Source organism: Falco naumanni, chromosome 3, assembly GCF_017639655.2.
Source record: "Falco naumanni isolate bFalNau1 chromosome 3, bFalNau1.pat, whole genome shotgun sequence".
Lineage (NCBI taxonomy): Eukaryota > Metazoa > Chordata > Aves > Falconiformes > Falconidae > Falco > Falco naumanni.
In genome coordinates this window covers 75,241,196-75,266,426 of record NC_054056.1, presented here as the reverse complement: position 1 = coordinate 75,266,426, position 25,231 = coordinate 75,241,196, and the positions used below count along the sequence as shown (strand labels likewise).

At 42.3% G+C, this 25,231-nt stretch overlaps 1 long non-coding RNA gene across 2 annotated transcripts; it reads left to right on the top strand.

Annotated features, from left to right (window-relative positions):
* The first annotated feature begins 15,952 nt into the window (after positions 1 to 15,952).
* Positions 15,953 to 24,810, top strand: LOC121084357. 2 transcript variants are annotated; one of them, XR_005826698.1, is made up of 3 exons: positions 15,953 to 16,156; positions 21,156 to 21,258; positions 21,908 to 24,810. It is a non-coding gene; the product is annotated as an uncharacterized LOC121084357 (long non-coding RNA). The 2 variants fall into 2 exon arrangements; XR_005826699.1 differs by having other exon boundaries at positions 15,954 to 16,156; positions 21,915 to 24,810.
* The last annotated feature ends 421 nt before the right edge of the window (positions 24,811 to 25,231 follow it).

Here is a 25,231-nt window from a genome sequence, read left to right as displayed (position 1 = left end):
CGTTTCCTTCGAAGTCCAGTGGCTCCAGTCAGAGCTGGAAACAAGAGAGATGCACCTTCTGCCTCTGGTGTTGCCTCCTTTCTCCAATCAATGGTAGCACCCAGAAAAATACCTTTGCTGCACATGAGCTTCCCAGAGCTACCTGGCTCTCTTCTAGGCTTCTGGTATCATATTCTCATCTTGAAAAAATTGTTATTCACACTCTTTAGCCCCTTGCATTATAACTCTTTCCTCTCCTTCTGTCTTCAGCATGAAGAGAAAATCTTCTGCACTTTCTTCGCCATTTAGTACACGAACACCTAGCCCTGTATATTCCTGTTGTATATCCCATTGCAAACACTGGGATTGATCTGGCTGTAGCTTGGGACAGGTCTTGCCACCAGTACAGCTTCTCCTGCCATGTGGAGTGGGGCAGATGCGGTTCAAGGGGTCGTTAATACTTCCTTCTGCTGGTGAACCTGTGGTAGTAAAGATCCATCTCTCTGCTCACATGAGTGCCAGATACACCTTTTTCTGCACTGCCTGTGCCAGTGGGAATGGGGAAAGAACCAGGAGAGCATGTCCGATTTAATTTAAATTCTGTGCATATTCCCTATAATAATGAGATTGCAGGTACAGGCATACTAACCATTATGTTATATCAAAATTATATTTCCATATTTCCCCAGATGAAACATCATTCAGATTCCTTTTCTTTTTTTTTCCCCCAGAAAGGTCTGGAGGAGAATCATTTTTATAATCTACTTTCAATTACTACAATTGCACAACCATAAAAACCCCACTAAGATAAAAAAACTCTGGAAACTACTATAGAGCCTCAGAAATGAACTCTTAAATTGCTGTGTTACATTCATTACCTAGCTCAGTAGGCTCTCAGTGGTTTATTATCATTTTAAACTCAATAAGGAGTGCATCCCTCAAAGGGCAGAAAAATCTTCATACCATTATTTTATTGTTTATTGAGTTAATGTAAAATCATTTCATAATGAATACACTTCCAGTTTTCAGAACTTTTCTGTTTTTAAAGCAATTTTGTGGGAAAGTAAATGATGGTGAAACTGAAAATCTCTATTCCTCAACAGTTTAGTTGTTTTCTTCCCTAGTGAGATACTGACCTGTAAAAATGCTACAGTCACAAGCACATTTAGGTGTTCCTATCAGCATTTCTGTATACTCTGTTTTTAAATGATTATTGGAAAATAATGTTTGGTTTGCTGAATATTTTATTCACTAAAAAAACAGTTTAAATTGTCCCTCCACAATTAGATGTTTTTATTTTAATAGAGTATTTCATTGGATCTGAAATGAAAATTTATTTCACTGAGGAATAAAGAGCTCATTTTGGTTTTATTTAAATTGATTTTTCCCACCCCAAGCTCAGTTCAGTTCTGTACTGGTAAATCAATCCTTTACAGTTTTACTTATAAGTGATACTCCAGTATTGTTAAAGAAAACTTGTGAAGGGCACAGTGGTCACATTTTCACACCAATATTATAGACGCAATTCAGGGACCCTAATGTACACAGTACGTTTTCATGTATTTGGCATAGACATAAACAAAATACCAAACAAAATACAAATACCAAGACACCTCAGTGATGATCCTGCTGATTAGAGTACAGAACAATTTAGAGTCTGGTAACTGCACTGCAAAATTTCCTACCAAGTTTCTGTATCAAATTAATTTGATACCAGCTGAGATCACTGTTTTGTGAGAAGTATTACTCAATCTGTGGCCAACGGTTTGGTCTGGCAGTGGAGGACACACGTGCATAGATGTGGAGGTTTCACATTTTGGGCTGGTTCAGCAGAGGAGTCTTGGACTGACTGTATGGATGGAGCCATCTCCTCTTCCACAGGTAGGATCTCCAGCTTTCCACCAGGACTCACCTTGACTTGGGAGGAGGGGCACAACAGACAGACAACGATTCCACCAAAAGAAATTCACTGTAGAAAAAAATTCAGTAGATAATATTCTATAAGCACATTAAAAATTGTGTGGGTTGACAGCTAAAAAATCTCATTTGAAAAAAGGACTAGCAAGGACAAATGCCCAAATAATATACTTACTCTGCTTTTGTCCACAACCAGTGCTGTGAGACTGGCAATTCCTCTCTTCAGGGAAATCTCCACTTCTCAGTCAGAAGCTTTTAAACCTTAGACATTCGCTACAGTGCAAATGATTGTAGTCTGGTCTTTGCTAGGAAAACTAGTGAAAACCATCACCCCAAAGCCTATGTTCTGCAAGCCTGTGTGCTTATGTGTATGCGATTTTGTGGACACCTACGTGATGCTGGCAGTATGGATGTAGGGATGAGTCCCTTGCTCCCGCATGCAGGAATGCTGATGAGGACAGACCTGCAAAATAATCATGGTCATTTCACAGTTACCCTGTGCTGTGTGCTGTGTTTTACCCACTCGTTGTATTGCTTAAGTCTGCAGCCAATTTTGATACTGTATGAACAGAGCGACTGCCAGCGTGGGTCTAGAGCCTCACTGCAGCCCTGTGGTGCTGCTGTAGTAGTAACAAATGGCATTGAGATGCTAAGAGCCATACACTATGCATTTGGAGGTGTATAGTATAAAGGTTCAAAGGGAGAGTGCAGAACCCACCTTGGACGTGGTTCTCCAAAGGCAAATGCACAATAATAGGGAAAAAACTGTTCAGTCAATCAGCACAAATGTGGATTGGCAAAAACTTACAGTACTGGCTACCTGTGAGTAGCTTTGAAAGGATACAGGACCATCAGATGCCTTGGCTATACATTGAAAGGTTTGCAATTAAAAAAAAAACAAACCAACAAAACAGCAAACCTCCTTTGTACTGGAAGTTTGCTTTTTTGGTCTGTAAAGGAGACTGAGAGTATGTAAGGGGCAGGGAAAGAAGCAGCTGAGTGCTTTTAAAGCAAAAAAGAAGAAATAGTGAGGAAAGCTGCAGAGAAGCATAAGAGCTGCCCTCTTCCCTCTGCAGGATAGAAGTGTAAGGAGGAAATACACAGTGAAGGATGATTACCCCAGAACAGCTGATTTTACAAAGTGCATTGCTAAGGACTCGCTACGTCATGCTAATGCTCGGACAACATCAGCCATTACAATTTCTTATTTAACAAATATAATGATGGAGGAAGCTCACCCTTCTGTCTTTTTATCCCCAAGCAGGATAAATCACTGGCTTAATATCACACCCCAGGCATCCTCTTCTGGCCCAGGAAGAGGGCACTAAAGTGGTGTCTTGAGCCATACGTTCACTGCTTTGTTCACCTTATGCTAGGCGGTTTTCTCCACGGTTCCCTGTAGGGGAAGGGCTCAGAAGGGTGGTCTGCCTGCCTGCGAGCCTCGCCAGGCTGGGTTCTACTGGCGTGGGCTCTAAAGCTCTGTCCAGTCTAGCTTGGAAATGTGAAAAGTAGTTCAACATAAAGGAACTGGATGAAGTTGCATCCTAGGATGGGCTGTCATCCAATGGCAAGTGTGTTAACCTCATAGGAGTTTCTTAGCCGGGCCTCACAGCGAGCTGTGCCCACCCTGATGGTGCTGCTGAAGGTGAGCCACCACCCCTGCAGCAACGAGCCCGGCAGCAGGAGCAGTGAAATCTCCCCACCTTGTGCCAGGAGGCAGTTCCCTCGGTTGTGGGAAGCAAGGCTAAAATCTTTAAAAAGGTTTCCTGCTGAGGAAAGAATGTTGGGTCTCGGGGCTCAAAGCTGGAGGAGACGTGCTTGGTGATCCCCTCAGGCTGGGAGGGTACATACCGGAGGGGAGAGGCAGGAGGTCTTCTTGGGTGCACCTGAGTTTCCTGCATGAGGAGGGTTTGTTTACTTTGTATTTCTTTGTAGAGAACGGATGTAAACAGAGGAGAATGTGATGAGTAATTGCAGGTGTGTTTTGGTTTCATCTGTTTGCTATCTCAGCTGCACCAAACAAAGATGCGAAAATAAACCTTTTCCTTAAGGGAAGATTTACAAGGTGGGGTGCCTGCAGTCTTCCTGGCTTGCTGCAGACATCTTGGTCTTACCCCAGCTCTTGGACTTCTCCTTGTAATGCAATCATCAGAGTGGATATAAAGTTATCAGTGATTGGTAGTAAGGAAAGTCATTCAGATCCAGATACCTGAGGAGGTCTGGGAACGTTTCTGCTTTACGCCTTATTATTTCATCAGGTTATTCTTTACCATCGACAGCTTCATTCTCAACTGCTGAGAAGTGTATTTTGCAGACCACAGGTTCAATATCACTGGACAGTGGGGAAGCTGAATGGTTTTAGGGTGTCTACATATCATATAAGGCAAATACCACGTTTTCTTTCAAACCAAAAATGTCAAATGCAAAAGGTCAGATCAGCCCCAGCAAAATCAATATTGTGGTCTGCATATGCATATAGGATGGACCACGTATATTCCTCAGATCTTAGCAGTGAAACCGAGAAGTGAAAAGTGAAGAAAGACAGAGAAGGGGCCCCTGGGGTGCCATGATACTGTTTCAGTGACCTCTTAGAAGGAGATGTAATGGTGCAGCCTATCCGGGGGACAGCTATAACTGGTTACACTTCTTCAGACTGAGTATACCTAGGTTTTCTGCACAGGTGCAATTTCTTCCTTCAACACTAAAAGTTATCAAGGTGGATTGCTGCAGCAATCATAGATTTTAAAATGTCAGAGAGCTCGAATGCCCTGTGGAATGCAATCAAATTTCCGTGGACCAGGTGCATAACTGAATAAAGAAGATAATGTAATAATTAGAATAATCTTGTGATTAAAATCACAAGATGCTAGCAGGTAAAGAGATGAGAGTGTGTTGGGATGTGATGTCAAAGAACACCTGCTTACTGGCCATGGAAAGTCTTATACTCCTGGATGGAGCCTCTGACTGTTCACAGATTAAAGTTATAAAAGAAAAGAGGGAAAAAGTGAGATGAGCGGGTGCTCTGATGCAAGATGGAAAAGAGAGGAACTGTGTATAGAGACACTTGGCTGTTTTCACATAAATTTGTCCCTGGAAGGAAGAAATGTGTAGCGGATGGCTAGTGTTATGTCTTAATATATTTACCCTGGTGAAAAGTTCAGTGGGTCTTCCAAATGTTCAAGCTGGTAAGAGAATAAATTACTGTGATATGCTAAGAGTTTTGCAGGGTTGTCAAACGAGGAGCAGCAAGCCTAGCTGATATTTACAGGCAAGTGTCTTAGGAGTGAGCTGTCTCAGCATAGATAGTGAGAGTATCACGGTCTCCCCTACTCACATGGGATTTGGTACCTTGTTATCCCCTCCACAAAGGACAATAGAAGCACAATCTCCCAGAAATAGCAGGCTTTACAGGGTGACTTACAAGGGGAGAGGACATCCAGCTACCCTGTGGTACTCCTGCCCTTGGACGGCTAAGCATTACAGCTTAAGAAAAACTCTTTTACCTTTGTTCAGGACCTGTGTGTTTATGCAGGCTGTGTGCTCAGAGTCGAGGTGCAATACAGAGTGCAATGAACAGCTTTTCAAGGCTCAGTGATAATGCTGAAGGCCAATCTTTTCCCCCTCTGGTGGTATCACCGATTCCACTTCCTTCCTGTATTTCTTCACCCGTCACTCTCCCTCATCACGGAGGTTGCACCTTGGTGTGTCTGGCAAACTAAACTTAAAGGCTTTTTTCAGGCGTTAATGAGGTGAGCTGCTTTTCCAGCTATGAACACTCGGTGCGTTTCTATATAAGACCCTTGACCATCTCCAGCACTTTTACTAAGCTGCACAGTGTTATTGATTTCTCCAGCTTCTGCTGTGCGGGGTTTGTGGCAAAAAGCAATGACTCAGCTGGTGTGCTCGATGGAGCTGTTTTACATGCTCAGACTGTGCTGCTGTTGCTGCTGAGTGGTTAAAAAAATCCCGAAAGGCAAGCCTTTCAATTTGTTCGAAATAACGTGCGGGCAGCAGCAAGGTTTTCTGGCAATTTTGCAGAGATTATTGCAAATACTCTTAATGGCAGGCCAGATTCTGGGGGATAACCCTTAAAGGGGAGACAGAGAGCAGGGCTTCAGCTTCCTTCTTGGTCAGAACATGGAGCACTGAAGGTAAGAGCAATCCTACCCCACAAGCTGGGGCGTTTGGAAGAGGGGATGCCTGGGGATGCTGGCTGAAGGAGTGTAGTGACTAGCAGGGCAGAATTGTGCTGGTGATCACAGCTCCCTACCTGCAACTCTTTGCTGCCTGCCTGCTGGTGGCAGTGATTCACTGAGCCTGACCACTGTTCTTAACGCTGTCCCGCAGGAAACCTGCAGATGTGAAATGCTTGCCATCACAAGCCAGAACAAAGCTCAGACCTCTCTGAAGTTGTCGGAGAGGAAATTCGGTAAGTGTGCAATCTGAGCAAGGGGAAGGAAAAAAAAATATGGCTGTCCTGGCAGGAGAGGTGGGGATTGTTTATAATTTTATGAAAGATAAATAAGCTGTTCCTGCCTGTGATCCTGCTTATCTGTAGAGCAAGACTCATAGAAGCTTTCAGATCACCACAGATTCATCAAAGTGTAGGTCATAAGGCACCATTTGAAGGTCTCTATTTCAACCTCCTGCTAAAAGCATGCTTATCATCAACACTTCATGAAGTTACTCATGGCTTTGTCCAATATTTTTAAATATCAAACCTCCCCCCCAAGGGATGGAGATTCTACAACCTCACTGGGCAACGTATTTTGGTGCTGCACTATCACCTCAGTAAAGATGTCTTTTCTAATGTCCATCCCAAACCTCTCAAGCCAGAATTTGTGGACATTTCCCCTTGTCATATGGTCTGCCACTGCCAAGAATTTGAGTCTATTATCTTTGCAACTGTCTTCTGAGTAGTTGTAGGCTGCTGTTAGATCCCCCCGGCCTCCTCCTCCTCAGACTAAACAAGTCCAACCTTTCCTTACAAGACACCTCCTAAACATCTTCCAGGCCTCTGACTCTCCTGATAACCTTCCATTGGATTGCCTCCAGTTTCTCAATGAACAAACGACTTGGAAAGCCTGAGAGTCCCACCAGTGGAGCAAGATCAGGACTTCTGAGTGTCTCTGGATATGGAGCTGAAGCACTCGGGGTATGCAGGCTCCCCACCACAACACTAGGAGACTGCACCGTGAGACCACAACTCTTATCTCCAAACGCTTATCTGGGATTCAGGGGTCTGTAGCAGGTAGCCAGATGTACCAACAGGCACTTAGGTCTATGTTGCACATAGGAAACAACCTGGGTGCATTGAAACGAAACTGTTTTTTTCACCAAGCTTTTACATTTTGGCACCTTGATCTTCTTCTGTCCCAGTAAAACTTCTGAGATCATATGGGTTACTTCAGGGCAAGGGTGCTGGCTGGTGAAAGCACTACTTTTGAAGCGCTTAACCCATGTATGCACTCTGAATTGCTCAATAGCACTGCCTTGCACAGCAGAAATGGAAAAAAACAGAGAACAGACTGACCTGAATTCAAAAAGCCTGACAACAAGCTCAGTTGTTGAAAGACTGCAACACAGAAAGCTCACAGCAGGATCTCTGAAGCAAGGAGACCTAGGATTTTGGAAAGAAGCATGGACATACTGACTCGTTGTCCGCAGGAATCGCTCAAGTATCGCTAGGTCCATTATATGTTGGTGAGACCTCAAACTGCCAATGTATGAAAAACATTTTCAATGTGTATTTAACAGTTTTGTAATGGCAAGAAAACATTCTCACCCCTCTGAATCCTAAGAGAGTTGCTGTGGGGAAACAGCAGAGCTGCTCTCTTTCAAGGTTTGTGCTCTCCCTGCATACAATGACCTTGGCAAAGGTACAGAAGAAACCTTTTATCATAGAAATGGGTTGTTTTTCATTTATTTCAAGTTTAGGCATAAATACACTTTCTCTCATCAGATACACAGATTTTGAAATTCCACTTTTTTCCTCCCTCTTCAATAAGAGGATTTTCAAGTGCAGAGAAAAACCACATACTCCAGCTGTTTGGTTTCTGCTGCCCTCCTACAGCATCCCAAGATAGTAGATAAAAAGCTCTTGTTTTGAATCCTCTTTTCTGGGTCCAGTACTCAAATTGCAATTAAAGTTAGTATCTACATTGGCAATTTTAGCTTTCTGGTAATTGAAACCAATTCTTCTTAGCCACACGTGTAAAGATGCAGTATTCCTTCATCTGAGAATGCGCAGGAGTGGTATTGAGACACAGATGATGGGAATTTGGAGAATTCCCAACTTAAACAGAAGATTTGCTATGCTGGATCAAACAGGTTTCCTATCCCACCCCTCTGCCCTCTCCAATCAGGACTGCTGCATTTGGTAATGACTGTGGTTCATGTGTCTGAGGGAAATGACAAAACGTATCTGTAACTGATGTTCCATGCCAGCAGTGCAATACTGTAGGTGGAGAGAAGGCAATTTCCTTCTGACCTTGGAAAAGAACAGCTTAAGCATTGAAGTTGCTGTTACGCAGACCAACAGGCGCTGTAGTCAATTTTAAAAATGCATCCCTTCTTATGGAAAAAAGAAGCTAATACGGCAGTTGAAGGCTGTAGTACTGTCAAGAAACATCAGGCAGTGCTATTATAGATAATTAACCAGATTTTATTTAATTAAATGTCTGGACATTTACATCTTGTAGAAGCTTGTGTTATAAAATGCAGATCTCTTTCAATTAACTTTTTATTCTAGCCCAATGCCTCCACACATTTCTGACTAGAATTATTCCTTCTTGCTGGAAAGCTGCCTGTGGGGTGTACCATTGAGAGCATAACGAGAGCCATCTCTGGGTACAATGAGTCCTTTCCCTAGTAACTTCCACCCGGGAGTAACTCTAAAAGTCCTTGCAGGATTAGCCTTCAGTTACCCAGAAAGAGATAGAGCTGGTCATGTTTTCAAAGGAGCGATCATGTATCTTGCTCATACCACAATATTCATGAAAGCAAGCAGATTACAAACCCCCACTTAATCTTGTACAGGCTGTTATGGTGAATGGCCATATAAATGTATTTTAGATAACCGCATTCATTCAATCCCTTAACCCCACCACTTTTCTTTTTAGTCAAGCATTACAGTTACAATGTTCGTGATAGAAACACCTGATGAAGCCTTTAGGTTAGAAATTAGGTGGCTTTGCCAAGTTGCTTGGTCTGTGTATTCATTGCCCTGAAAACTACTTAATTCCTTTTAGATAATCCTGGCGGTATAATTACTGCACTGTGTCATATGAGCAAGTTCATCAGTTGTAAAACAAAACATTGACATTATCCCTTTTATCAGTTTTCACTGGTCAGCTGCATGCCCATCTCTTTACAGGCAGTGACAGCAGCAGCCACTCTAAGAAGGTTTGTTCACAGAAACACATGCCTGATGCCAAATATTTGCCCACTTCCAAAAGATTTTTTTACTTACCTTTTTGTTACACAGTGTTAATGTGATTTTCATTAGCCCCTCTTGAAGGGCTAATCAGTACAAGCTACCTGTGCACACATCACACTGAGGGACTTATCGGTAGATTATTGACATGAAAGAGGTACCAGAGCTACCATTACAACAACACTTATTTACAGGGAATATGTGGTATAATACACAAGTCAAAGCCTTTCCAATTATTGTATGGCTCTTCTGGCTCACTTTACTTGCTGGTTTTGCTTCAGAAGAGGTTGCTCTTCCTTGCAGGTGGCATAACACATGAAGTCAGAATGAAGACAGCCATATTTCCCATACAGCTAAACATCCATCTCCAGCCGTTTAGCGGTGCAGTAGTTCCTCTGAGTGTAGACCACTGTTTTTGTTCAGGTTCTGGCTCTCCCTTTTACTGTGCCCCAGCTATTGCCATGCATGGGAGAAGGAAAGCAGGTTCTGGTGCCAGCAGCTTCCTCCACTGGTCTGTCCCTGGACAGGCTCCTGGGTCATCACACACACCACCACACCAGCTGAGCTGGCCGGGGTCCAGTCATGTCTGTTCCTCATTCTTTCTTCATGTCTGGCATCCTCTCAAAAGAGTTTCTGGCAGGCAATGAGCACCGAAGGTCAAAATTCATCACAAAGATGGTTTGCAGAGAGCAGCCTGGCAATCTGCATCTTCCCAAGCAACCCAACTGCTGACCAGAAATGCAGGCGTTTGAGGCAGAACTGGCTTTAGCCATTCTCCATCTTTTGTATCTGGTATTTCCTTTTCTTTCCTAAAATGCTGTCCCTCCTCCCATGTGGTGTGGGAGAGAGCCATAGCAGTCCGTGCCATGCAAGGATGTGGGCAGAGGCAGCACAGCTTGGGAGAGACATCCCTGCTCATCTGGGCACACTGATTCCTGAGGCTGTCAGCAGAGCAGAGAGCTGCGGGCACTGGGTCTTGAGGCCATCTATAAAAAGAGAGAAGACTGTCAATTGTAAAGATTGCTAGCCTTAACGAGAGGAACAGAACTCTTGGCTTCCACTGACTTTCCCTGGGAAAGTAGTTCACAGACACTTGTGCATTTATTGTTTCCTCTCTTGATTGGACCATAAAATAGAATAAATACAACATAGACAGATAAAGAAACAGGTATTTCTTTTTTTCTGGCAGGCTTTCACTTTACAAGCCATATACTGGGTTAAGGCAGCTGCTAATAAATTTCCACATAAAATTCAATTGTAGCCCTATGATAAGAATTGATCTTTTAAAATCTTGTCTCCTGCAAAGGCATCTTTTTCTGAGGAAAAGATTCCATAATGTCTTTAAGCCAGCCAGAGGCAGACAACAAGAAGGCAAGGGGAAGGCTTTCCTCCTGAGTTCTACTTAAACCTTGCAGTGTAAGACCTCTTCTTCTGAGCTTGCAGAGGCACACCATGGTTCACCTCTGTTTAAAACCCCAACACAATGTCTACCCAATGAAAATCTCATAGGCATTATACAGATAGGGATGGGGCTCTGCTAAATCTTCTAAGCACTGATGCAGTTCTGCCATCCTCTGAACACTTCAGCAAATAAATACTACCCTAGCCTCTTATAGTGAAACGTGATTCTCCCCATTTCAGATGTAAAGCACAGCAACAATAAATGGCTTTACAGGCATAAAATAATGTCTGCCACACACCTAGACTTTGAACTCAAACGGATGGTGTCCCAGGTGAAAGTGTCTCCCCAGGCCAACAGACTGGCTGAGCGACAGAGCACCCAGGATCTGCATCCTGCTCCTGCTGCTGGGTGCCTTGCGTTAAGTATGGTACATCAGCCAGGGCTGCTCACAGGGATGGCACGGATTGCTGCAAGTGAAAATTGTCCTCTTCTGGGGCTGGAGTAATACCTATTATTTGCTACACTAGAGTTGTTCAAGAGTAAAGGACTCTGAGGTTAAACCCATTAAAAACACGGGAAAAGTACAGGACCAGGGAAGCACCATTTGCATTCATACTACATATCATCAAGTAGTCTTAAATTCTTAGGGTTTATACATGATGAAGAAACTTTGCAGATCTTGCTCCCCCCTGCCCCTTAGTGGAAGCACAATTTAAAAATATAATTGAGAGATTAAAAAGACATCACCTTGCATTTTTTGTATATCTGTGTCAGGTGCCAACTAAGTTAAGCTTTCTCTTAACAAAGATCCTGTTTCCTCCAGCTGATCAGAGGCTTTCTGTGCCCACATCTGACTGGCAGAGTAATGCTATTTCTTAAGGACTGAAACTTTTCACAGCAGGGTGCTGGGGTTTGTGCAAAGTCATTCAAGCAGGTCCACAGCTCTGCCATGGCACTTCTGCTTTTGAGGGGTTTCTGCTCGATAGCCTGGCCTCGTTTTACAGCAACCCCGTAGGCTTGGTACCCGTGCTCAAGGCTGACCTCTCTGGGTTTAAGCTGGAACCCATGCTGGTTTCAGCTGGTGTTGATGGGGTGTATGTGTGTGTGTGTGTCCATAGCCACTTGAATATTGCTTTTCCGGGAATAAGACACTATCTTCTGTGTCTGCCTCTCTCAAATAGCCTTTTGAGAAAGACAGGCTCATCTGCCCTGAGCTACTGCTGCTGCGTTTGAGCTGCCGCATTGTGCGAGCTGCGGTGACCTGGACGTACCTAATTCCTGGGCTCAGCCAGCAGGTTTTCTCTGTGTGCTTCCTCTAGCTCTTTTCCTTCCCAAGACACCTTAGAAGTTTAGACAGAGACAGGTTATGAACAAGAACTGGGTGAGGGAATTGGAAGAGGACAGAGCTGCACTGGCATTGCCTCGTGGCAGGGCTTGGCAGGGGGAGCAAGGCAGACCACTGCGGTCTCTCAGTCCATCTTCTGCCCTGCTGCCTTTACAGCAGATTTGGGAAGCTTCCTGGAGAAGGTCAGAAGGTTTCTATAGGAGAAAGAAATTAAAATATTCAGAAATTTTGCTTCGGTTAGATGTAGCTGCTTTCTCTTTCTCTCCCTCTTTTCTTAAAGGAATCTGTTGCCTAAACATTGCTGTGCTTTTGTCTTCAGTTCTATTCTGCTCCTACTTGAAGGCAGAAATTTTGCTCAAGGGATTTATGGCAATAGAAAATAGAAGACAAAAGTTTCATTGATGATTTCAGACAACAAAGGAAAAACTGAACAAGAAGGTAATTAAAGTAAAATCCTGAAAGCTCTTCATTCTACAAGGTTAAAAAAGTGTCTCTAAATCCCAGTTTAATTTTTCTTGTCATGTTGACTATCCAGCTCCAATGAATAGACAAAATGTTCCAGTGCATCCCCCTTTATGTACATATTTTTAATTCTTTTTCCTGTGCTTACATTACAAAAGGTTGAGAAGCTGCAAGTGGGTTTGGGCACAAAGGAAGGGTCTTTGCTCTGGAGTCTGATGCCTGTTAGGTTTAAACCTGTTTGAAATGATGAATTGCAATCTATTGTAGTTAAATATAAATCATTAATTAATGAAGTATTATTAACAAAGCAAACCAAGAACGGTTTGTAAATTTTATATTTCCTTTTACAGAAATTTCCCTGCAATGAGGAAACTGTCTTCTAGCCCTTAAAGACTGCCAATCATGAAAGGCATTTTTGAGTTTCAGATGTGAGAATCACATTCATTTATGCAATGTAATATTATATTATTTGAAGTTTAGAATTATTGTATGAAAATTTTATGCAAGAATTCTACTAGTAAAACCCATATTTCTCTCACTGCAGATATTTTTCTACACTTCAGTTCCAGCACAAATATGCACATGAGCAGTATCACTGAATTACTGGAATGCATAGAGTATACATCACTTGATAATCTTGGTCTGACAAACTACACCAGAGATTACCATCTCGAGCACTCTGGCATTAAGAAGATTCTTTCTTACAGTGAAATTTCCACCCAGGAGGGAGTAGTTGAATTTATTAAATGTTGCTCAGATTTTAATTCTTAGGAGTCAATTGATTCTTTCCCACATGGCACTTTGAAGGGCAGCTGGTGAAAATTACTTTGGGGCAGAAGGTACTTGCCTCTGGGAGACCTTAACAAACCTGAAGGCTTCTTCAGTTTGGAGAAGCACGACATTGCCCAAGATAGTTATGGTAACAGATGATTACACCAAGGCAAAACAATGGTTTTTTGCTTGCACGCTATTGTGCACTGCCTATTCCCTTCTTTACAATCCCCTCATTGCATAGAATCTGCTCGTTATAACCTGTCACTGAGCTACAGAATGTGCCTGCCAGGATCCAGCGCCCAAGGGTACAAACCCAGGTACAATTGCTTTTTCCTCTTGCACTCATACAAAGGCAGCTAGTTTCCCAGTGCTCCAAAGCAAATGCAATAATCCCTTAAAACTCAGTAACTGCTGGGCTTTAGAAAGGAAGAATTTGTGAAGGAAAAGTGTTTTCTTCTAGGCTCTGAGGGGAGGGAGAACGAACAATGGCTTTGCTGCACAACGATGATTTGCCTCGCAGCAGCATCCAAATGCCAGTATTTCGTCAGCAATGCAAATATTTTCTGCACCTCGTGTCTAGCCAGAGATTAATTGTTAAAGTAGATCTCTGTATTAGGACACAGGAGAGCATACCCTGCAAAAGTACGTAGACACAGTAGCCTCCACCTTGCTCAGGGAGCAGCATCAGCAGTAGTCTACTAAGCTGTATGCAGAATTATGTCATTTACTCCCTCCTAAGGAGGGTTTTTACAAGCTTTCCTCTTTATGTTAGTGGTAATTCTGTAACATGGATCAGGAATAAAGCTGAAGCTCAGCAATCTCTTTAGCCCATTGCCTTCCAACTTCCCAAGACCCACTGTCAGTAACAAATAGATAGGTTCAGGTTTATGTCTTCAGCTCCCTCTCCTCTTAAGCGGAGGAGAGTGTTTGCATGGGTTTTTTGTAGCTGTCCTTAACCAAAGCCCAGTGCTCTAACTGGTTAATCCTCACCACTTCTCTGTGCACACATAATACAAACAGCCAACTTTCCCAATATTTTAGTGTCTTCTTTTCTGTTTGCATAACCCCTGTGAGGTTTGCAGGCAGCATCTAGTTCCCTTGGGAAGGTGGCAAAATGACAGCAAATCAGGCTCCTTGCTCTATAATTTCCCAAAGATCAAAGTTTAGTTATCATTAGAATGTAAATGTCACAGTATTGTGAAACTGGTGCATCAGGACAGAACATATCTTCCTCTCTGAAAGTGTTTCCATGTAATATGACATTTTGGTAACATTTGAGGGATGACTTTTTTTTTCTCTTTAATGATCTTTCTCAGCTTTTTTGGCCAGCATAATTATGCTGCTCCTACCTGCTAAAATAACATTTTAAATAAAGGATTTCACAAAACTTTTTTCTTTTTCAAACTGGGTCCAACATCCACCTTGTTATTTTATTTAATCTGTTTCTCAAGGCAAGAAAAAAAGGGGTTGAGTTCATGAATATTAAGAAAGCATGGCTCCTGATCTGTTTATAAATATTCTCAAATTACCAACATACCACAGCAAAAGTTGGGTTGCTGGAGTGTATGGGAACAGGGGATCCACTTGAGAAAAACAAGAAAATCCAATAAAATAGTTAGTCCTTTGAACAATAAAATTGTGTATCTTAAACTTGCCCCTGTGAATCCATTACAACTACAAAAATGACAGTCCATAAAATAACTCATCTTGTCCAAGGACACAAACAGCTGGTGACCCTCAATCAGTACAATTTCTTGGGCTTTGTTTTTGAACTCAGTCCCAGATTGCATCAGAAGTCACTGTTTTTTAAAGTTCCTCTAGAGGTGAATTGCACGCTGTATGCCATATATTAATAATGTAGCTATCAATACACAACAAAATATAATGTGAGAGAATAACAGCTTCCAATCTGAACATCAAGCATATTTTATCAAAGCTATGATCCCCAGCAACCATTCTCAATGGCAGGATTTTTCTCGTTTTTTCAAGCCCACCAGGGCAATGCAGTTCAGCTGAGATGTTTCAGGAGACAGCAGAAGGCAGTTTTCACTAATTTAAGTACCAGGGTGCTTTAGTGAGATTTCATTTCAGAACTGGCCAGAGCAGAAATGGAAGTGTTTCAAAGCAGTCGTCACTAGTCTGCTTCCCTCGTGTCAGTATAATTCACTGAGTGTTTCAAACCCTCTACAAACCCAAATCCCACCTGAAGCACAGAACAAGGCATGCGTACGAACATCGGTTGTCTTCGTTCAAGAGATGGAAGGTAAGGGGGAAACCCCCCAAATCTTAGGTTTATTCTTCTTCCATTTGAAATAAAAGAAAGAGTATTGCTTTTGTGAGATGATTGAATCCTGACCTGCACAGAACACCTCCAGTGTGAGATGTAGTACATGTTATCAGCTCATGTTTGTCTGTTTCTTCTCCAGTAAGTCAATTAAACTTACAGGACTGAGGTTTCCAAAGATATATTACATAAAGCACTGACTGTAGGAACCGTGCAGTGATTATATTGGGTAACACCGGTGCATTGGACTTAAACCCAGCAGCCTGGAAACATTTGTCCCACAGCAGCCCAGTTTAATAAATGATTAATGGAGCTAGTCAGTTTGGCCTGAGGTGAGCTTTTATTTGGGGCCCCGGAGAGGCTGGGCAGCCATGCTGGGCAGAGCCTGGCTACAGCCCAGCATCCCACCTGCCAGCCCCTTCGTGGTGAGCCCCCAAAGCACAACTAGCTTCCTACCTCACATTCAGCATGGCCTTCGTGTGTCCATGGAGAGGTGGGAGCAGCTCCTACTGCTTCCTAGCATCCCTGGATAGACATGACCCTGTGATCTTTTAAAAGGTATGGATATATGTTTAAGTGTGTGTGTGTGTGTAGTGCTGCAATTATACTTAACCAGAGCACCTCAGCCCAAGAGGACTGTAAAGAAACATGTTGATATCTCTGAAATTAAGTATTTTAAAACTATCAATGATCCCTGCAATCAAGTGATGCTCTTTGTTATCAGGCAGTAAAAAGGCAACATTCAAAACACATCTTACGACAACTGGGGCGGGGGGGGGGGGGGAGAAAAAAAAACCAAGCAAAGATTCCCCAAGGGAGTAAGATTCACTAAATCCTCCCACACTCACAAATGCCTCTTTTCCAAGAAAGCAGGATTATGCTTGGGATTGAAAACTATTCCAAACACCTTTGAAATCCATTAAATTTGTGTTGATCATGTTAAGCTAGTGCACTTCTCCAGCCGTAATAAATATGAAAGCAAAGATGGAGAAGGTCAGTGCAGGAAATAACCGTAGGTGGCAGGAATTTCTGGATCATGATCTTTTTCTATAAGCATTAAAAAACACCTGCATTTTAAATTACACCTCTTTGAAGATCAAATATTTGCAAGATTGTTGAACCTTGTCTTGGAGGTTTTGGTGGGGATATTCCTGGGGGATCCTGATTCAAGGCAAAACTCCTGAAGAGAACAGCATTTTTTAAAAACATTAACACATAGACACTCCTGCAAAAGTCTGTAGCTGTGAAAACAAAGCATCTGGAAGCTGATAAAAATTAGCAGAGGATAAGGTGCTTATGGGTCATCCTTTTCATGCATAGCGCCTGGGATTGCATGCATAGTGATCAGTCTTGCTACAGCCATGTTCATCTGGGCATATAGGAGACACCAGGTTTGAGAGATTGGTAATAACTTTTCTTAGATCCACATCAACATTTTAGTGTCTTGTCAGACATTGTGAGGGAATAGTGTGTCTTAAAGTTTTCTTTTCTCCAATTGTGCCACCTGGTCTAGCACCTGCATGGTAAGGAAAAGGTAAATGATGTAAAAATAATGTAATAAGTGTTATAACATTATAAAATAACGTAAGAAGAGTTTTCCCTGCACCTCTCTTAACTGAATTACTCCCAACAGACATTTTCTAGACATGCATGAAGATGTGAGTGTGGTTCACAAAAGGCAAAGTCTAAGGACATTTGAGAGGCAGAACCTAGGGCAGGGACACAAGTTACCCGGCCTGGTATAAAAATCAACAAGATTAGCAACAAAAAGCAACACACTGGCTGTCAGATCACTGAAAACTGACAAAGAAACCCAAGCTCCACTGACATCAGTAGCATGACTTCACTGACATCAGAAGAACCAATGTGTTCCCTGGGACAAGTAGAAGGCACCCTGCTGAACTCAGGCTGCTCAAACCGTGTTTGAAAGACCCTGCGTTACATTATATTTACTGCCACATAGAAACAGGCACCATACCGCTCTGTAGTGCAAGCTCCCTATAGCAAGTGCAACACAGCGTGATTTACAGGGTCAGGGAGGTAAATTTCAAGGCATTGCATGCTGGTAAATTCTACCTTGTTTTAACACCAAAAACTTTAATTAGATTAATGTTACTGGCCATTAAAGAGAAATTTATTACAGAACGGTTCTTGTAAGAAAGAAAACAAGTCCAGAATATATTTTTTTGCACATTTTGGCTTGGACATCTTAAGGAATACTACCAATCTTAACTAGCTAAGGGTTGGGGTTTTTTTGTTCATTATAGTGCAGCCAGGATTATATTCTGTAACAGCTCTGATAAGCTTTGGAAAGGAAACAAAGATTCAAATACAGTTTTCACTTGGCTTGCCTTTTTTTTTTTTTTTTTTTTTTTCTTATTTTTTTAAAAACCATTTTTCAGATTCTGCTCACATTTATGGGTTTTTTCCTATGTAGATACACACTATGAATTTATACTATCATTTCATTGTTACTCTGCAGCAGGCAACTTAAAAGTCTGGTTTTCAGCCTCTGTTACTGTAAACCAAATTCTGTTTCAATATAACTAAATTGGTATGGAAAGGTAGGAATATTGCCAGTTATTGCAATGCTGTAATAAATTGCATATGGAAAACCGAAGTGATAAGGAGCTTAATTAACTGTGATTTATATTGATCTATATGATCATAAAATCACCAGTTTGGAACAACCTAATTTGTTTTTAATAAGCTTTGCCTGAAAGACTAGTAATTACAGTCATAAACCAATTACTGAATTAAAGCATAGTAAAGTTAAAAACAAAAGCAGTTACAAGAAATTTCATTAGGAGGCCCACTAAGTAAAAAAAAAAAGGTTAATCTATGTTTATACAAAACTGAAACTGCAGTAGCACCTGTGACAGGTGAATTTTCACATCTTTTCACACTCTAAACTCACATTCTTGAGGTTTACAGAAACATTTATGGTTTGGCTTAACGGTGGTAATCAGGGTCCCAAAACTGTCTTGTTGATTTAAGTGGAAGATGTTAATATTATTTCTGTGCTCTGTGTGTGTGAGAAATCCTGAGCAGACCCAGAAGTCAGTAGGTTGTGGTAAGTCCATGTGGAACTGTCACGAGCAAGTTTGTGGGTTAACAGAGCAAGAGTTGCTCTTGGCAAAGCTGACAGTTGTTGACTGATACATGAGCTACACAGGAGGAGAAAAAAAAATAAATTAATTTCACTCTTTCAAGTCAAACAAAGTTCAGCAGGAAAAAGCTGATGGGCAGAGGTCAGGCTGTCCAAGAAGTGATGGGAGCTCCACCCACAGCAACTGGACACTTGTACACATGTAGCATTAGTTGTTGTCTCCCTTATGCTGAAAATAACTTCTTTTTTTTTTTTTGAATCAACATGTTCATAAGGAACTTCAGAGGATGTTTAAAATGTGATGGCAAAACGACAGTGAAGACACAACTGTGCTAATATTTCCACTGTGGTGGCACTTTGTGATGCTCTATATGAGGCTGTTATTAGAGAGGACCTAACCTCTTCTGAAAGCTTGTGCTCTGGGCACCATGACATTAGGGCTCCATTTCTGAGGGAGCTGTAGAGAAAAGGTAGGTATGAAGAGAAAGTAGCTGTTCACTTGGTGAATGGATACTGATGAACACCCCAGCTGTCTTTAAGTGATCTCTGAAGACAACACTGAGGACTACAGATGTGACTTCCCAACAAACGTACCACTAGGGTCCCTCACAAAAAAATTGACACAGACTTATAAAATAACCCATCGAAAGAGAAACTTTTAAATCATTATTAGTAATAGATTATCAATCTTAAGAATGGTAATTGCTTAAGAACTTTGGAGAACCGTTTGGCTTTTTTAACAGATAAAAGAATTAACAAAATTTGGAGATGGAGCAAAATTATTTTGGTTCCTCCAGAGCAAGCAAGGAGACTGTTGAATGCTGTAGGCTCTAACACAGGAGGTGTGTGTGTATAATGATGTCTAGTGGGATTAACTGTCAACTAATCCAAGGCTGTGTGTATTTGAGGGAGACCTTGAGCAACATGCAATTTGGTACCAAGTGAGGCGTAAATATTCAGGAAAAAGGAGTTCCTAATAAGGACTGTTCAATGGAAATGTGCCTTGGACAAAGCAAAGTTTTGGCTGAGCTTGAGTGCTATGTCCTGACTGCAGGTGGCTCAATGTTGCTGCTCACCCCACCGCTCTCCAGCCCTGTTCTGTCACTGTGATCTAGGTTAGTCTTAACACTCTGAACAATGTGTTGCTGTTTTTCTGTTGTTTTGTGGGTTGTTTCTTTACCATGGATCATTGTGACTCAAGCGGGTTAGGGAGAGATGGCGTGTGGTGATGTGCTGACAGATCGGCGGTGTGCTGGCAGAGGTGACCATGCTGCCTCGTGAATGGCAGGAAGGGGCAAGAAGCTCTGGTCACCCTTCCAGGGGTGACTTGCTTCAGACACAGCCTGTAAAGCTCAGCCATTGCTCCAGCATGTGAAAAGACTGCACAAAGACAAGAAAGTATCATTAGCACTACCCCAACCGTGTGTGCATGGATAGCAGACCTTTTCATCTTGACTGTGCCAGTCAGTTCTGATTGGACACCTTGGAGCAGGTAGGATGGAAAACAGTTCATCTGAGAGCTGTTTCGTTTGCCCAAGAAAATGTTAAGGGCAGACCCAATCGTGGTCTCTGCACCTACACGGTGAGCAAAACCGTGGTGGTGGGCTCCTCAGCCTAGCAAACAAATGCACAGCAGCACCGTGGGGCTGCTGTTTGAAGCTGGACAAATTCAGACTGCAGAGGAGATTCCAATTTATCTAAGCAGGGGGTTATTAACCACTGAAATGGTTTAGGAAATGCTGTTGTGGGTTCTCCATCACTGCCTTTGTTCAAATCAAAATAGGATTTCTCAACTGAAATACAGCCTGTAATTCGAAGGGGAATTAATTTATGCCTGGTTATAATTGGTGTTTAGAGAAAGTCAGAAAAACAATTACAGTGATCTCATCTGGCCTAAAAATTAATGAGTATATTTAAAAGGGGGGAAAAAAAACCCCAAACGCCAACATAACAGAACTCACTTAGGAGGAATTAAATTTCTGGAGATTGTGTTTCACAATGGCACATCACTTCCCACTAACGCATACCTGTAGTGATAGCGCTGCATTTTTTAAAAAATGCTGTTCAAGGAGACAAACTACTTTTTAAAGGAAAAGCAATTGTAATTCCTGGATGAAATCAGAGCTTTGGTGACAGAAATGATAGGAGTTTACTTCCACAGGGGGTCAGAACTTTATTTGCTTTTCCCTCCTTTCACAGTCATAAGTGTGTCTCTGCAGGATTTTACAGAAGGATATAGGGGATTTTCTGCTCTGCAAGTTGTGGTATTTCTTTTGGAAATGAAGAAAACCCAGCATACACTGGCTGAGTGGTTGGCTTTGATCTGATGATATCTCAAAATCAGGGATTAGATGAACAGAGAAATGTCACTGATATTTTTCAGCTACAGAGGGTTGCAGTTACATCATTGTGGCATCCTCAGCAATAATTATTTGGTGTTTTCCACAGCTTATCACTGAGAAGGACTCAAAATCAGAGTGTGAATGCAGAGTACATGCAAGTAATCACTGCTACCAGCCCAGAAATTTAACTACGGATGAAAAAGACTATGGTGAGTTTTTAATATGATAAAAGAAAACAGAAGACAATCTTTTTTATAGCAAGGTTACAGCACACTTACTGCGCAGAAGTGATCAGAAAGATATTGGGTCCTCAAAAACACAAAGCCTGCTGCATTTTGATACACTGATAAGTTATCTCAGTGCAGATACTGAATGGTCAGAGACGTTTCACTCGGTATCCAAAGATCCCAAAGAAACCTCCTGTTCAAATCCTGACCAGGCCTGACTGCCAAGCTGAAATGCAGCATTTTGAAGCTCACATTCATGTTTCGAGGTGATACTTCATTTGAGGGCACAGTCAATCCAATCTCACCCTCAGCAATTTCCAACATGCAGCTGTTCTGCAATCTAAAACCTAATCTGTAAAAAGAGAAATCAGTAGCCTCCCTTTATTTAGTTTTCAGTGCTCTACATGTAACAAGTGTACATATTTTAAGATATTTGGTATGAGCATGGACCCATTTTCTGTAGTGTGAGTGCTCTTGGACAGCCAAAGGAAATAGTTACCTTTCCTAATAATTTCCCAGATTCTCTGTTCGTATGTTTTAACACAGAGAATACATCTCTAGGTTTCTCAGCTATTTCTTGGAAAGAACTGAAAAAAGTAGGGGTTGTAACTGCTGTAAATGCCTGCTTGAGTTTACAGATTAACCCGAAACAACAGCTGGCACAGCTGTGCCAACAAGCTGTCCTAGGAAAAAGTCCTCTCCAGAAGGGATTGAGATCTCAAAGTTCCTATTTCCAAAGAATTTTGAAATTCCCACAGAGCAGAAAACACCAACATTTGTGGTGCAGAAGAGCAGGGTCTCAGAGCACAGCGCTTCCCACCATGGACATGTTGACTTTGACAACCATGAATTCTCCAGGCTCCAAAGATCCACCCAGTTTAGACACAAGTCACTTCCTTCATGTGAGATGCGAACTGGTACATCAGGATATCAGCTGCTTCACTGTCCATCACCAACTGTGATACCATACTGTGAAAATACTTCCACATTGTGCAATGTGTACGCTCTTACGGGCCATGTAAGCAATTCACGGTGGTGCAGGGGCTGCTGAGATGGAGTGAAGCACATATTCCTAAAGATAACAGCACACAACCACACACTGCTGCACCAGGAGAGATAACCATGCAATGGCTACGATTGCTCACGCTGTCCGAAGGAGACTCGTCTTCGGGAAGCAGGGCAAAGAGAACTTAGCAGCTATCTTAAAGCAGCAACTTGCACAAAACACCTTCTTATTTTAAAGACAGAGCTAACTCTGCTTGTGAGCAGCAGCCCCTGAGCGGTGGGCCAGGACAGCAGTGGGGTGTGCTGCAGGTGGTGGCGGGGCCCATCTACCGTGGGACCCTGCGAAACCACAAATCCCTGGAAGCAGAGACTTACTGCTCTGTCATGACTCACTTGTCCGTCAGATTTTTTTGGTGAGAAATAATACAGAAGTGTTTCAACTGGATTATTTGATTTGAGGTTCCTGCAACTTGAAGGTGGCTTGCTTTATTTCCCCCATTCCACAGATAATTTTCCTCAATATCAATTCAGCTGAAAAATAAACAGGGTTCAACATGAGTTATTTCTTATGGGAAAATGGTCTGTTGGGAACACATTATGCATTCCATTTACTAATCAGAATCTTCTGATAATTTTTACTGTGCATTGCAAATGCAGGCAGCCCATGTTACATCTGCAGGGCTCAGATATACTGGAAATGCTCCAAACTGATTCTCATAAATTTATTTTTAAAATTTCCCATACATTTACTGTTCCTTCATCCTGGTCACTAATGCATATTTAACCGATGGACTAACTACGTGCATATCAATAGTTTAGTAGAGTTACATTTACCATAGTATTAAGAAATAATAGACTTTCTTTCAAAGCACATAGAAACCATTGCCTAAAGGAATAAATGTTTCAACCTGAGAAAATCTAAAGACTAAAAATATCAAGGGAGAAAGATAAATGGCCTCATCTTACAGTAAAAAAAAGGAACAGGAAAACTCAGGTTTTAGTGATATACTTCATGAAACAGTTTCATATGGCTGTTCATAAATAGAGACCCAAGTTGTTGTTGTCAGAAAAATTTCAAGGATGAGTCAAACTGGCAAAGAGCTGCAGCTCAGATTTCTGGTTTCACCAGTCAGCATCAGAATGATGAGGTCCAGGAGAAAGGATCTTTGGCCTCTGAGTAGCTGATGTAAAAACATGGGTCTCGGGAAGAAATAGCAGTGGTGAAGCACAGAGGAAACACAGAGGCAAGAAACATTGCTCTGCAGAAGCGTACCTTCCTGCAACAGGGTGGAAGGGACATGTGAGGACACAGCTCAGCCAACAAGCTCCTGAACGTGCCATTTCCCAACGCCCCAAACACACCTACTAAATCACTGTAGAAATGCTGGTTATTTGCAGCAGCAAAACTGTTTGAGGTGGCATGCAGGGCAGGACTGAGAAAAGTGACAATTTGTTTTCAGCAGAAGCTCTGAGGCAGCCTGGGATTAGCATCTTGTTCAAAGAGGCCAGTAATTCCTTTCCAAAATGTTTAAAGGATGCAGCTCCCGCCTCCGCTATCGCACATCAGTGCCTGCCCCAGAGGGGGTGGTTTCTGAAGGGAACTGGCTGAGGATAATTTCCTGGACTCCTGGACCTTTCGTATCGCTCCCATCTCTGCTGTGTTTTGCTGCTGAGAGTACAAAGACCTCCAGTATTCTTATCTTGGCATTCCCCACTTATAGAAATGAGAGAAGCATTACAAATGAGTCTGTGGGGATGCATTATGAGAGCAGCAATAAAAACTAAAAAGCCAGCACTGGGGGCCATGGCCAGTCAGATCGTTTGGGACCACTGAGCAGCGAAACAGTTCCACATCCCTGCTCTGAAAAGCTTGTTCATTTAAACACGGTGATAAGCTCTGCTCCTGCAGACTGCTCCTCAGGAAGACCTCGTGGTCTGTCACAGCTAGTGTTATTTTCAGACCATATTTCTGCTCCCCCTTCTGTTCTCCTGCAGACCATGTGCTGAAGCAGCAGTCTCTTCCCTCGCTGTCCCCCCACACCAGACAGGACAGGAGCAGGATACACTAACATCAAGGTTGCTCTAAAAATTCATGTTTTCTCTCCTGCTTCCTTGTTCAATGGTTTTAAAGACAGCAAGTCTATCACTTATTTTTGGAGCCTACAGCTTACTCGTTGGGAAAGACACATGTGCAATAGCATCAGTCAGGAAAAGCTTCTGTATGTTTTGTGTTTATTCAGTTTGTTGTTTTTTTCCAAAGAGGTTCATCTTCTTCACAACCCAGCTAACAACCCCATACTATTATCTGCATGACCTGCTATCATCTGGCACAGTGAAAAAAAGGGTTGAGTGTCAATAGCTGCCAGGTGTTCATATTGAACTGCTTCTCGTACTTAAAATAATATTAAAAAACTAAACCCACCACCCATCACAACACTTTAAGCCAATGGATTAGATTTCCTCTATATTAATATGAAGCTATAAATGATTTGTAAAAATGCTGAATTAAAAATATAATTAATTGCCTAAGCCTGGCTTGGTAAAGTTCATCCCTCCTTCCAGTGCACACAGCCCTCCCCTCTCCTGGCATGTTGTGCTGTATCCCAGAAGAAGCTGATACAGCTGCAGGACTTTATCGCTGCTGAAGTCACACCGGCTCTTTCATTCAGCCAGCCAGATGGACCGCTGACTTCTGCCCAGTATCTACTGAATCCAAGTGCTCTGCCATGATTTCAACCATGTGAAACGCTATTTTTTATTCAGCAAAACACGTGGCCAAGAAACCCCTTTCCATACGCTTTCAACACATTCCACAATTTCATGGCATTACACATCTGTTCACTCAGCAGCCCCCTGAAAACCCAGCGTGTCCCTGAGCATCAGCTCTGTGTGATACTTGCATGGGAATGAGTCCATTAGAAAAATCTCTAATTCCACACCACAGCTGTCT